Genomic DNA, 13594 nt, shown 5'->3' with positions numbered 1-13594 from the left:
AAGGGCTTGGTTGCCAAAATTTCACACTATCCATTAAACCCCCTTGAGTTGATGTCCCCTCACCCGCAGAAATCAAATTTGTGGAAATATTATTACCATAATAAAAACAATCCCTATCAAAATCCATCTGCTTAAAGTAGAGATACATTTTTTGCATTGGGCTGCGTCTCAATCCAATGGAAGGTGGCCAAGCTACAGTGATGTTTGTCAGACCATGAGTCTGAACAGTTTGGGCTACACACTAATATGACCCGTCTTTAGAGTGGGGAGACTCTCACGAGCACGTACATGTATCTCATGAACACATACAGTTGAAGTCGGGAAGTTTACATACATCTTAGCCAAATACAGTTAAACTCAGTTTTTCACAATTCCTGACATTTCCTCATAGTAAAAATTCCCTGTCTTAGGTCAGTTAAGATCAATACTTTATTTTAAGAATGTGAAATGTCAGAATAACAGTAGAGAGAATGATTTATTTCAGCTTTTATTTCTTTCATCACATTCCCAGTGGGTCAGAAGTTTACATACACTCAATTAGTATTTGGTAGCATTGCCTTTAAATTGTTTAACTTGGGTCAAACGTTTCGGGTAGCCTTCCACAAGCTTCCCACAATAAGTTGGGTGAATTTTGACCCATTCCTCCTGACAGAGCTGGTGTAACTGAGTCAGGTTTGTAGCCCTTGTTGCTCGCATGCGCTTTTTCAGTTCTGCCCACAAATGTTCCATAGGATTGAGGTCAGGGCTTTGCGATGGCCACTCCAATACCTTGACTTTGTTGTCCTTAAGCCATTTTGCTGCAACTTCATTGCCCATTTGGTCCATTTGGAAAACCCATTTGCAACCTTACTGATGTCTTGAGATGTTGCTTCAATATATCCACATACTTTTCCCTCCTCATGATGCCATCTATTTTGTGAAGTGCTCCAGTCCCTCCTGCAGCAAAGCACCCCCGCAACCCCCATGCTTCACGGTTGGGATGGTGTTCTTCGGCTTGCAAGCCTCCCCCTTATTCCTCCAAACTTAACGATGGTCATTATGGCCAAACAGTTCTATTTTTGTTTCATCAGACAAGAGGACATTTCTCCACAAAGTACGATCTTTGTCCCCAAACCGTGGTCTGGCTTTTTTATGGCGGTTTTGGAGCAGTGGCTTCTTCCTTGCTGAGCGGTCTTTCAGGTTATGTCGATATAGGACTCGTTTTACTGTGGATGTAGATACTTTTGTACCTGTTTCCTCCAGCATCTTCACAAGGTCCTTTGCTGTTATTCTGGGATTGGTTTGCACTTTTTTCACCAAAATACGTTCATCTCAAGTTGACAGAATGCGTCTCCTTCCTGAGCGGTATGACGGCTGCGTAGTCCCATGGTGTTTATACTTGCGAACTATTGTTGTACAGATGAACGTGGTACCTTCAGGTGTTTGGAAATTACTCCCAAGGATGAACCAGACTTGTGGAGGTCAACAATTTATTTTCTGAGGTCTTGGCTGATTTCTTTGGATTTTCCCATGATGTCAAGCAAAGAGGTACTGAGTTTTGAAGGTAGGCCTTGAAATACATCCACAGGTCCAATTGACTCAAATGATGTTAATTAGCCTATCAGAAGCTTCTAAATCCATTTCTGGAATTTTCCAAGCTGTTTAAAGGCACAGTCAACTTAGTGTCTGACACACTGGAATTGTGATACAGTGAGTTATAAGTGAAATAATCTGTCTGTAAACAATTGTTGGACAAAGTACTTATGTCATGCACGAAGTAGATGTCCTAACCGACTTGCCAAAACTATAGTTTGTTAACAAGAAATTTGTGGAGTGGATGAAAAACAAGTTTCATTGACTCCAACCTAAGTGTATGTAAACCTCTGACTTCAACTGTACATATTTTACTCTAGGATGCCCAACAGTCTCACAAGACTTGTCTGAAGGTAGCCAGGTACCAGTTAAAACATTTTATGGAAGTATATATGGAAATAGTTAAGTGCCAACCAAAGCGGTTAAATGTGGGGGAAAAATATATATACAGTATAATAATTTCCTGATATTTTTTCCATCTCTCAGATATAGGATAGACACTTTAAAACAAAATACGCTTTCATGCATTTTTTTGACTACGTTTTTCCATGGATGAATGCTGTTAATCACCAAGTTTTATTTGTGGCAGACTTTGCACTAATCACTGCATTCTCTATCGGAAGGTAGACTGGCCCTCTCTGACATCACGTAGGTCAAAATGTTTCATTTTGTAGTAGTCCTTTTGCAGAAACTCCCACGTTGGAATTCCATCTGTCAACCAAGACTTAGTTACAACTGCTTTTACCCAGCGAGCATCGTCCGGCGCAGACATTCATGTATGTTGAAAAGACGTTGAAATTTGGTCCCACTGACCTGGCCTTGATTTCATCGCCCACAGAGGTCGTGATTTCAATGTCCACAGAAGTCGTGATTTCAATGTCCACAGATGTTGTACCGGCCTCAATTTGAAAAAAGTTGAGTTCAACTGATGGCTCACTGTCATATACCCTTATACCAATATTGTATCATGATGGAGAGGCAATGCATGTTTGAATTTCACCAGAACAATTTGAGGTTGAGAAGATGATGTCTCTTTCTGATGACACGTCACCAAGTACAGATAATCTTGTCGGCAAATCGCTTAGAGTCACAGCCAACCACATATCCACCCCAATTTGTCAAGTGCTTGACATGAGGTGTGGCCAGAATTTGGAAAGAGTCAAATGTCATTCCTCTACCTGAAGACCAGAAATTGTCCTTCACTGTTCCTAATAGCAGTCCTATATAAGATTACTGCCTGTATTGAGTAAAATAATGGAGAAAATTGTATTTGTGCAAAGGATTATTTCTCATGTAAAGTTCTGATAAGGGTTTTCAGCATGCATACAGAGAAGGTAATTCTACATGAATGGCCTTAGAGCAAATTTACATTTTACATTTACAGTTTAGTAATTTAGCAGACACTCTTATCAAGAGTGACTTACAGTTAGTACAAATTACAGACAATTGGCTAAAGAGCATGGATGACAGAATCTTAGTGGGGCCAGTGTTTAGACTTTAGTGCTGCTTCTGTTGTAATTGATCATGAACTATTTGTAGGTAAACTCAAGTGTTATGGATTCACATCCACTGCTCTATCCTGGATGGAAAGCTACTGTGCCTATCCAGGAGAAGGCAAAAAGTTTTATTTAATGGAAGTTTCTCAGACAGTATATGTGGTGTTCCCCAAGGCAGTTTCCTAGGCCCACTCCTCTGCTAAATTTTGACAAATGATTTACCTTCAATAATTGAAAAAGCAAGTGTGATTATGTATACTGATTACTCTGCAATGTATAGTGCTGCATCAGCATATAATGAGCTACCTCACATACTGAGCAATGAATTAAGAACTGAGCAATGAATTAAGAACACCACATTTGGGGCTCCTGAGTGGCGCAGCGGTCTAAGGCACTGAATCTCAGCACTAGAGGCATCACTACAGGCCCTGGTTCTATCCTGGGCTGTATCACAACCGGCTGTGATTGGGAGTCCCATAGGGTGCCGCAAAATTGGCACAGCGTCGTGCGGTTAGGGTTTGGCCAGGATAGGCCATTATTGTAAATAAGAATTTGTTCTTAATGGACTTGCCTAGTTAAATAAAATAAAAAATTGTGTTTGGCCCTATAAATATGCTTGCTGGTGACTCGCAATTAAACTTGTCAATAGATGGGGTGACACATTGGAAGCATTGCTATCCTGATCTGATCATATTGACCACATTGTTATTAAGATGGGAAAATGTATAGATGTGAACCCCTGAAAAATATACAAATATCTAACATTTGTAAAGTGATTAAATCTTTGGTCATGTCACACCTAGAGTACTGTCCATTCATATGGTCACCTGCAGCAAAACAAAATCTTACAAAATCTCCAGCTAGCTCAAAACAGAGCTGCCAGACTAACTATTCATTGCCATGGCCATGGCTTTGTGTTAAAAGTAAATTACTCTCCGGTCTTTAGATTTTTCTCAGAAATGTAATCCAGTTCAAGAAACCCCACAATTTCTCAGTCCAATTAGTGTATACCAGTAATAGATATAATCACCAAACCATACCAAGGACAAATCTCCTCAAGTCATCACTGAATGGAACTCCTTACCAACTCAGATTTCCCAAGCTAAAAGTAAAATCACATTCAAGAAAAAATCTGAGCGACCATATCACTTGACAGATACTGATCCCTGAATATGCTAATTGAATGTTAAAAGTTACCTTTCAGGTATTTTAACTGTCTGTAATGTCTACTTGTTCATTGTTTTTAATTGTAAATGTAAATTGTAAAGTGTTTTGTTTGTAATGTATTGTTCATTATGTGTCAGCCCCAAGGAAGACTAGCTGTCATCATGGCGTCATGGCTAATGGGGATCGTAATAAAATTAAAACAAATGAAACAATATGAGTGCTCTGGAGCAGGTTTTCATCAAGGATCTCTCTGTACTTTGCCCCGTTCATCTGTAAATTGCATGATATTTTTCAATAGGATTTTATATAATTTTCCCCAAAATGTTTTATTTTTCTGTGGCAGTAAATGTTTATGAATGGCTCCTAAGTGTGTAATTACAATGTCAATTGATTCCCTGAGGGACAGTTGAAGATTACTTGAACTTTGGCTAATATATACAGTACCAGTCAAAAGTTTGGACACACCTTCTCATTCAAAGGTTTTTCTTTATTTTTACTATTTTCTTTAGAATAATAGTGAAAACATCAAAACTATAAAATAACACATATGGAATGACGTAGTAACCAAAAAGTGTTAAACATATCAAAATAGATTTTAGATTCTTCAAAGTAGCCATCCTTTGCCTTGATGACAGCTTTGCACACTCTTGGCAAAGCTGGACAGTACCAAAATATATTATCTAATGATTGGATTTCATCACAGCAAAATCTGCAGAGCTGGGATGGTTGTATCCCCCATACTGTATATATAACATTATATTTGTTGAAAGAATTTTGTATAGTAATTTAAATTGAAAAATTCAAAGTTTTGAATCTGATGTTGTTTTGCTTATCAGTTAATAAACCATGTGTCACGCCCTGACCTTAGAGATCCTTTTTATGTCTCTATTTTGGTTGGTCAGGGCGTGAGTTGGGGTGGGCATTCTATGTTTGGTTCTGTGTGTTGTATTTCTATGTGTTTAGCCTGGTATGGTTCCCAATCAGAGGCAGCTGTCAATCGTTGTCTCTGATTGAGAACCATACTTAGGTAGCCTGTTCCCACCTGTGTTTGTGGGTAGTTGTTTTCTGTTTTGTGTATTGCACCTTGCAGAACTGTTCGTTTGTTGTTTTTTTGTTCTAGTATTCATATTTATTAAAAGGATTATGAATAGTTACCACGCTGCACTTTGGTCTTCTCCTTCTCCCGACAACAGCCGTTACAGAACTACCCACCACCAACGGACCAAGCAGCGTGGAAAAAAGGAGGAATGGACATGGGAGGACATTCTGGAGTAAAATCCATGTATTATCGAATAAAATGGTCGTAATCAATACCAGTTTATGGTTCCTGACAAAATGAGAAAAGTATTTCTATTGATAAAAGTTTTTTTTCAAGAAACTACATTTAAAATAAAAAAAAGCCAAATGTGCCCGTAGTTGCAAAATCACCCAGATCTGTAGGAAAGTAAATCCAGCCTAATCCCTAATTAAGATTTGATTTTAAGGCCTCAAATGTGAAGACTGTGCAAGGGGTGTTTCACTAGGCACTGTAAAACACAAATGGAGCAAACACTCACAGACACTGGCCCCTGTATACTGGAGATTGTACCACTGCTTTCTGTATACTGTTCTGCAACCCTGTCCTCTCAGTTCTATATTGCCTGGCAATCTCACCATATATTTTACTCCCACACCAAGAGACCATTTACAAAAGGCTCATTAAATATTGAATGTTTCAAACAATCCCACTAGCCTCATTCCCTATGGACAGGTGTCAGCAAATTCCCAGAAGGCATCTACTTTACCATATTGCTTTGACTATCTTTTAATGAATTTTGAGTATCACATCTGATATTTGCCGGTCTATATGACACTTTGTTGCTACTCAAGCTCAGCGTGACATGGCAGGTTGGAATTAACCTGTTACCGGAGCAATTTCTCCTAACCCACTGTACTAATTAACCCTTCTGATTGTTATGCTTTGACAAGTGATGCTAACTGACAAGTAGCAGCCTGTCTGCATATTAAAGAGTATGTCTTCAGCTCAACTCTACATCTGCTGAACATAATCATGCCCATTTATGTTGTGGTGTAGGTTTTGGAACATGGCCGTAGAGTTTGTGTGGGGTCAGTTGTATACATGATCCTCCTTCATTTGGAAGCACACAAAAATAATGTATAACTTTATTTGGGGTAAAAGTGTTGATATGATTATTTCATCGGGGAAAATGAGCCCAGAATAGAAAGCACGTCTTTATCAACCATTTTATGTAATTGTGTTGGATTGGAGACCTCATACATATGTGCGCACACACATGAAATCTAGTGTGTATGTTAGTGTTCTTTTGCAGTGCGTACAGTATGCATGAGGTGTGTTGGCTGCTCAAACAATAGGTCAGACTGCCAGAGCCATGTGTGGGTCTCCGTTGGGGAGAGGGAAGCACCAATCACACATCAGCTCACGTATCATAGCCAGCAGGCAGGGTCGCTTCACACATGTGACTCTCCAGCAAAACACAGCACGTGTAAAAAATGAGGGACCTGAGCAAAACATACTACAAAAGCACTGCAGCATATTTACGTGCTGTCAGCTGACCTCAAGTGCTGCCATACTGAGTGGTGCATGCCATACTGAGTGGTGCATGCCATACTGAGTGGTGCATGCCATACTGAGTGGTGCATGCCATACTGAGTGGTGCATGCCATACTGAGTGGTGCATGCCATACTGAGTGGTGCATGCCATACTGAGTGGTGCATGCCATACTGAGTGGTGCATGCCATACTGAGTGGTGCATGCCATACTGAGTGGTGCATGCCATACTGAGTGGCTGTAGATACATTTATGGTTTCAATATACCAGATCCCCATATTGCTTCAGTTTCTCCCAACTACTAAATACAGTAGCTATATTTCAGTACAAATAAATCAAGTCAGGCTTTAGTGAAGACAGTAGGTCTCTCCCTTTCATTTTCTCTATCTGTCTTCGTGATTGCTTGTGTAGTATCTCTTTGGTTTTGCAAACTGTTTTGCAAACTATGGATATAGTGTTTTTAAAGGAACAATTAAAAGAATCACATTAAAAACAATCCATGTTTCAGCTGCAGCATCACTTCTGCCTGTGTGTTACTGTTCCAGCTACCTTCCTGGGAAACATTACCTTGGATGAGGAGGACCTGCGTATGTTTAAGGTGGACCGCATTCTGGATGTCATAGGACCATCCAGACCTTCAACAATACAGATGCAGGTCCAGTGTGGGAGCTGCGCTGGACCTGGAGGATCCAAGACTGGGGTCCATTTAGGGTGTTTCACATGACTGCTATCTCCTTTGCAAATTCATGCACGAATTTGAGATGCGAGGTTACATTAAAATGCATTGAATGACCTCAAACCTGCATGGGCCACATATCTGTTTGCATGTGTCTGTTCCAGTGAATGGTTCGTGAGAGCAGTAAGAATGACACTTCTCCAGACAGTCAGGCCCAGGGCTCCCTACTGATTTTCATTACAGCAGAACATTTCCAGTTGCTTCAGAGCTGTGAGCCTCTTAAGTTGTCCTTGACACAAAAAAAGATGGTAATGCACTTCAGGCAGGAACGCTTCACTGTCATTTTAGCATTTTGTCTTTGGCTCCTGTGGTTTCAAACATAATGATTCTCTCCACGAGCAGCAGCTCTACATGCCTCTCCATTGCTCTTAAACTTTTTCACAATATCTGCTATTAAGACAGGGTTCATGCTGCACATTGCAGGACCAACTGATCTTTATTCTCTCATATTCTTTGTATAAGATTTTGATAAAGACTGGGAACAAATGGGCTCGGAGTCTGTCTGGTCGAGCAGTAACGCTCTTGTCCTCGGAACCACATACGGCAGCCGGATCGATCCCTGCATCCACCCTATGCATTTCTTATCCTTCTGTCTCTGTTTCTCTTCTGTCATTTCACAAATAAATACAAATATGAAAGGAGTTTGAAATTCTTTAATTCTTCTTTAAAAAATCTAGTAAGAAAAGACTGGGAACAAAGCTGTGAGGTAGTTATTGTATAAAGGGATTTGATTGTGAACAGCGTACTGTAAGTGTGTGTTTGCCTGGATGTGTCTGTGTTATTGTCAGAATTCATGGCAAAAAAGGAAACCGGGAACATTGCCTCAGAGCAAAGTCTTTCTTCATTTTCTAAATCTGGGCTTTCATGTGTGACTGACCACAGAGCTAGAGCTGTGTTGTATTTCTCCAGTTACAGAGTTTGACCATGCTGAGTTATTGAAGTGTCAACTTATAAACAACAACAACAAAAAATGAGTACAACTCAGTGATAATGGGTAGTTTTTCAATTAATTTGATATCAATAATGTAATAAGTTGTTCTGTGTGCTGAATTGACTGAAATAAATGTGAATCAACCACAATCCTACAAGTGGGAAAACCCCACTGTCTCCTAAGTGCATATCCCCCGAAAGACCGTGTCTCCCTCTACAGGTGTTGCTCCTATGTGGGCTGGAGGGGAGGGGGTCCCCAGGCCATCTCAATAGGAAAGAACTGTGACAAGTTTGGGATCGTTCTGCATGAGCGGGCCATGTGATCGGCTTCTGGCACCAGCATACATGTCCCGACCGCGATGAACATGTCAGTATTATCAGAGACAACATCCATCCAGGTAAGTCAGTCAGTCAGTCAGTCTGTCTGGCTGTCTGTCTGTCTGTTTAGTCACATATTTGATAAAACCTGATTTTTAAAAAAAATCTTGATTCTTCCCATTTGTCCCAGGACAAGAGTATAACTTTCTGAACATGTCGTCGGGGGAGGTGGACTCTCTTGGGGAAGTGTACGACTTTGACAGCATCATGCATTATGCACCGAACACCTTTTCCAGGCTGGTACAAAGAACTGATTATTCATAAGCTCTGTTTTGTTAATTGGTTACTGTCTATTTGGACAATAAAATTGTCTCAAAGGTCAATCATTCCACTCCTCAGCATCTATACGAAACAAAAATATAAAGGCAACATGTAAAGTGTTGGTCCCATGTTTCATGAGCTGAAAGAAAATATCCCAGAAATGTTTTAAACGCACAAAAAGCCTATTTTGTCACGACTTCCGCCGAAGTCGGCTTCTCTCCTTCTTCAGGCGGCGTTTGGCGGTCGACGTCACCGGCTTTCTAGCCATTGCCGCTCCATTTTTCATGTATCCATTTGTTTTGTCTTGTTCCCTGCACACCTGGTTTTCATTCCCCAATCAATCTACATGTATTTATTCCTCTGTTCCCCCTCATGTCTTTGTGTAAGATTGTTTGTGTTACGTGTGTATTGTTGACGCGCCAGACTGGCTTGTTTTTTCCGTGTTATTTTTCACGAAGATGTTTATTGTTAAACATAATTCTTGTGACTGTTTTGTGCATTTGCACTTTTGCCTGAATAAAGTGTGCGCCTGTTCACAAATCTCTGCTCTCCTGCACCTGACTTCGCTACCAGTACGCACACATTCTGACATATTTCTCTTAAATTCTGTGCACAAATTTGTTTACATCCCTGTTGGTGTGCATTCCTCCTTTGCCAAGATAATCCATCGACCTGACAGGTGTGGCACACAGGTGCACCTTGTGCTGTGGACAATAAAAGGCCACTCTAAAATGTGCAGTTCTGTCACACAACACAATGCCACAGATGTCTCAAGTTTTGAAGGAGCGTGCAATTGGCATGCTGACTGCCGGAATGTTCACCAGAGCTGTTGCCAGAGACTTGTGTCACGAACCGGCTCAAAGCCCGTAACAAAAGGAAGACAACGTGGAGATAAGGAGTAACAAAATATATTTATTAAATAAAGTAACCTAAATGCAATTAACAATGGTGTGTGTAATCAGTAATCAGTAGTGTAAGTGAGTGTTTTGGCATGCATGAATGTGATAATGCGATGTGTTGAAAGGTGCTAAAGCAAACAACCAAAAAGTCACAAAAAAACACAACAAAATCTATCAAGGTGTCTGTATGGAGAGAGTCTCCTCCATGAATGGGGAAGTGGTGTATTTATCCTATGACACAGCGGGCCCAGGTGTTTCCCATGTAGCTGACGACCCTCCCAACTCCGCCACCGGCATCCTAATAAGGAAACAAGAACAAAGAGAGAATACGGCAGACAGAGTGGGAGGGTCGTCACACTTGAATGTTCATTGCTCTACCATAAGCTGCCTCCAACGTCATTTTAGAGAATTTGTAAGTACGTCCAACCAGCCTCACAACTGCAGACCACGTGGAACCACGACACCCCAGGACCTCCACATCCGGCTTCTTCACCTACGGATCGTCTGAGACCAGCCACCTGGACAGCTGATAAAACTGATTTGCATTTCTGTCTGTAATAAAGCCCTTTTGTGGGAAAAAACTCAAGTCTGATTGGCTGGGCCTGGCTCCCTAGTGGGTGCCCTCCCAGGCCACCCATGGCTGCCTGCGCCCCTGCCCTGTCATGTGAAATCCATAGATTAGGACCTATTGAATTTATTTCAATGTCCTTATATGGACATTGCAATGTCCTGATATCCTTATATGAACTGTAACTCAGTAAAATCGTTGAAATTGTTGCATGTTGCGCTTATATTTTTATTCAGTGTACATTTGATTTAGTCTAACCTTCAGTTGAGTATTATTCACTCAAGTACTTTGTTTTTCACCTGACATGTTCTAGTCAGGTTGCGTGTGCATGATAACATTAAATCTTCTACTTAGTATACATATTAGAATAACAATGTCATTGTCAGGAACTGGTTATCATCCAACAAAACAAACACTTTGCACCTAGATCTGACTTCAAAGAACCCTGGGATGCCATGGGGATTGGGTCCTGATTGTGATTAGAATGACTTCACAGAAGACCGATGCCTTTTCATTTCTGTCTCGTGCATGTTGTTACCCTGTTGGTGTTAAGATTGTTTACCTCCACCAACACTTTGCAGGCCAGGGTCATGGTGGCAGGCCAGGGTAAATATAGGGCTGTCAGTTGGGTCTTTGTTTGGGACAATCTAGGCTTTCAAGTCTGGGCTCCACTGAGCCAGTTGGCACAGCATAAAGCCCTCGTTCAGACTGCTCCATTTTCACATGCCTGCCATTCAAGGGTGCATCACCATGGGAACTGGGTGACAACTGGCTGCTGGGGGGACAGAAAGGGAGGTCGATAAAGGAGAAAAGTGTCAAACCGGAACCCCATGTGAACATTTCTTATTATGTCCTGCTCCTCAGCAGTACCAAGTCATGACTGCTTTTCCAGTGCTGGAACTGTTGTTGATGATGGTGATCTCTAGGATGAATGGTTGAGTTTTGACAGTACAAAAATGGCTTAAAAGTCAGCTGAATACAAATGAAACATTTTGTTTTGCAAAGAGAGAATAGGGAGAGGTCTCTCTTAAAGCTGGATCCGTACTGGTGAAACTGCCACGTCCATTTGCCATGTTACAACAACAAAGAAGTTACTTCAAACAACATACACTTTTTTCCCCTCATTTTTGCACGTGTGATAGACCAGCAGAGTACTATCATTTGCTTTTTTTACCACGATGCTGGATGCTACTCTACCTTTCAGCAACAAAACAAACACCAGGATAAATGCACTGGGGTCGAGGAGTGGCGCTGTTTCCCTTTATGTGGATTTCAACTTCAGAGGCATCTTCTTAGACACCATTCTGCCTGTTATGATGCCAATGGAGTCAGGCCACCCATTGGGCAGAGGACAAGGCTGAGCAAAGGGGACATCGCACAAGCTCGCAAACTCTACAAGTGTACAAGACATATCCAACTTCACAGACCCTGTAGGCTTTTCACCACTTGAAATGTCAGAGAGAACATGAGAATAAACCCTGCACAAGATCTGACTACTACCACCCCCGCCCATTCAAAGGAGATTGATTGATTCTTTAGTTTCCAAAAATTGGAATTCAGTTTATTGTTGTAATCTGGAGAACTCAAGCCCCAGGAACGGGCCACAGGTGTTACAATTCAACAACCAATCAATCAGCAACGATCAAGTGCTTGGTATTGTGCCTCCTTTATGAGGCTAAGGGAAATCTTAGTTGAGACAGCTGAAATGAAAACTTGTATTTTGTATCCCAGCAACGTCTCTCTATGGTAGCTTACTGTATCCATTTCTGTGGTATGTTTAGAGTGTGTTTCTTTTTCACTGTGAGCTGTGTTGTGTTTTGTGGGCAGGGTGTGGGGACCGCCTACAGGACAGTAGTGGAAACTTCTCCTCCCCTGGTTATCCCAATGGATATGCAGCCTACGTCCACTGTATCTGGAGGATCTCTGTCACACCTGAAGAGAAAGTAGGTTGAAAACAGCCAAGGGTGTAACGTCCTGACCAGAGTTCTTATGTGTTTTGCTTGTTTAGTGATGGTCAGGACGTGAGCTGGGTGGGAATTCTATGTTGTGTGTCTAGTTTGTCTGTTTCTGTGTCCAGCCTAATATGGTTCTCAATCAGAGGCAGCTGTCAATCGTTGTCCCTGATTGAGAATCATATATAGGAGGCTTGTTTTGTGTTGGGATTTTGTGGGTGATTGTTTCCTGTCTCTGTGTTTGTGTTCTGCACCAGATAGGACTGTCTCAGCTTTCACATATGTTATTTTGTTATTTGTTCGTGTTCACCGTTTATCGTCTTATTAACCTGTCTAGGATCAGCGTGGCGCTAGCGGCACACCCCCCCCCCCCCCCCCCCACTGAAAAACCAGTGCCGCGAAATTCACAAAAAAATATTTTTTTTAAATATTTAACTTTCACACATTAAAGTCCAATACAGCTAATGAAAGACACAGATCTTGTGAATCCAGTCAACATTTCCGATTTTTAAAATGTTTTACAGGGAAGACACAATATGTAAAGATGTACATCTATTACCTAAAAACACATTAGCATAATCCACCATCTTTTATTTGTCCACCAACACCAGTAGCCATCACCAATTCGGCTAAACTAAGATATTTATAGCCCCTAACCAACAAAAAAACTCATTAGATGACAGTCTGATAACATATTTATGGTATGGGATAGGTTTTGTTAGAAAAAAGTGCATATTCAGGTAGATGGCATAGGTTACAATTGCACCCACCGTCACAAATGGAATAGAAAAACTACTTAGAGCAACGTGTTTACCTACTTACTAATCATCAAACATTTCGTAAAAATACACAGCATACACGAATCGAAAGACACAGATCCTGTGAATACAGACAATATTTCAGATTTTCTAAGTGTCTTACAGCGAAAACACAATAAATCGTTATATTAGCTTAGCACATAGCAATTAGCAGCCCAGCATTGATTCTAGCCAAAGTGAGCGATAAAAGTCAACATCGCCAAAAGATATTAATTTTTTCACTAACCTTCTCAGAATTCTTCCGATG

The 13594-nt window shown here is 41.0% G+C and overlaps 1 pseudogene; it reads left to right on the top strand.

The window, feature by feature from the left end:
• Positions 1–7304: 7304 nt before the first annotated feature.
• The window catches only part of LOC129818262 (bone morphogenetic protein 1-like), a 31102-nt pseudogene continuing 24812 nt past the window's right edge, over positions 7305–13594 (top strand).

Source organism: Salvelinus fontinalis, chromosome 21, assembly GCF_029448725.1.
Source record: "Salvelinus fontinalis isolate EN_2023a chromosome 21, ASM2944872v1, whole genome shotgun sequence".
In the NCBI taxonomy this organism is placed as follows: domain Eukaryota; kingdom Metazoa; phylum Chordata; class Actinopteri; order Salmoniformes; family Salmonidae; genus Salvelinus; species Salvelinus fontinalis.
The sequence above is the reverse complement of the archived record's forward strand: the minus strand, read 5'-3'. Positions and strand labels throughout refer to the sequence as shown.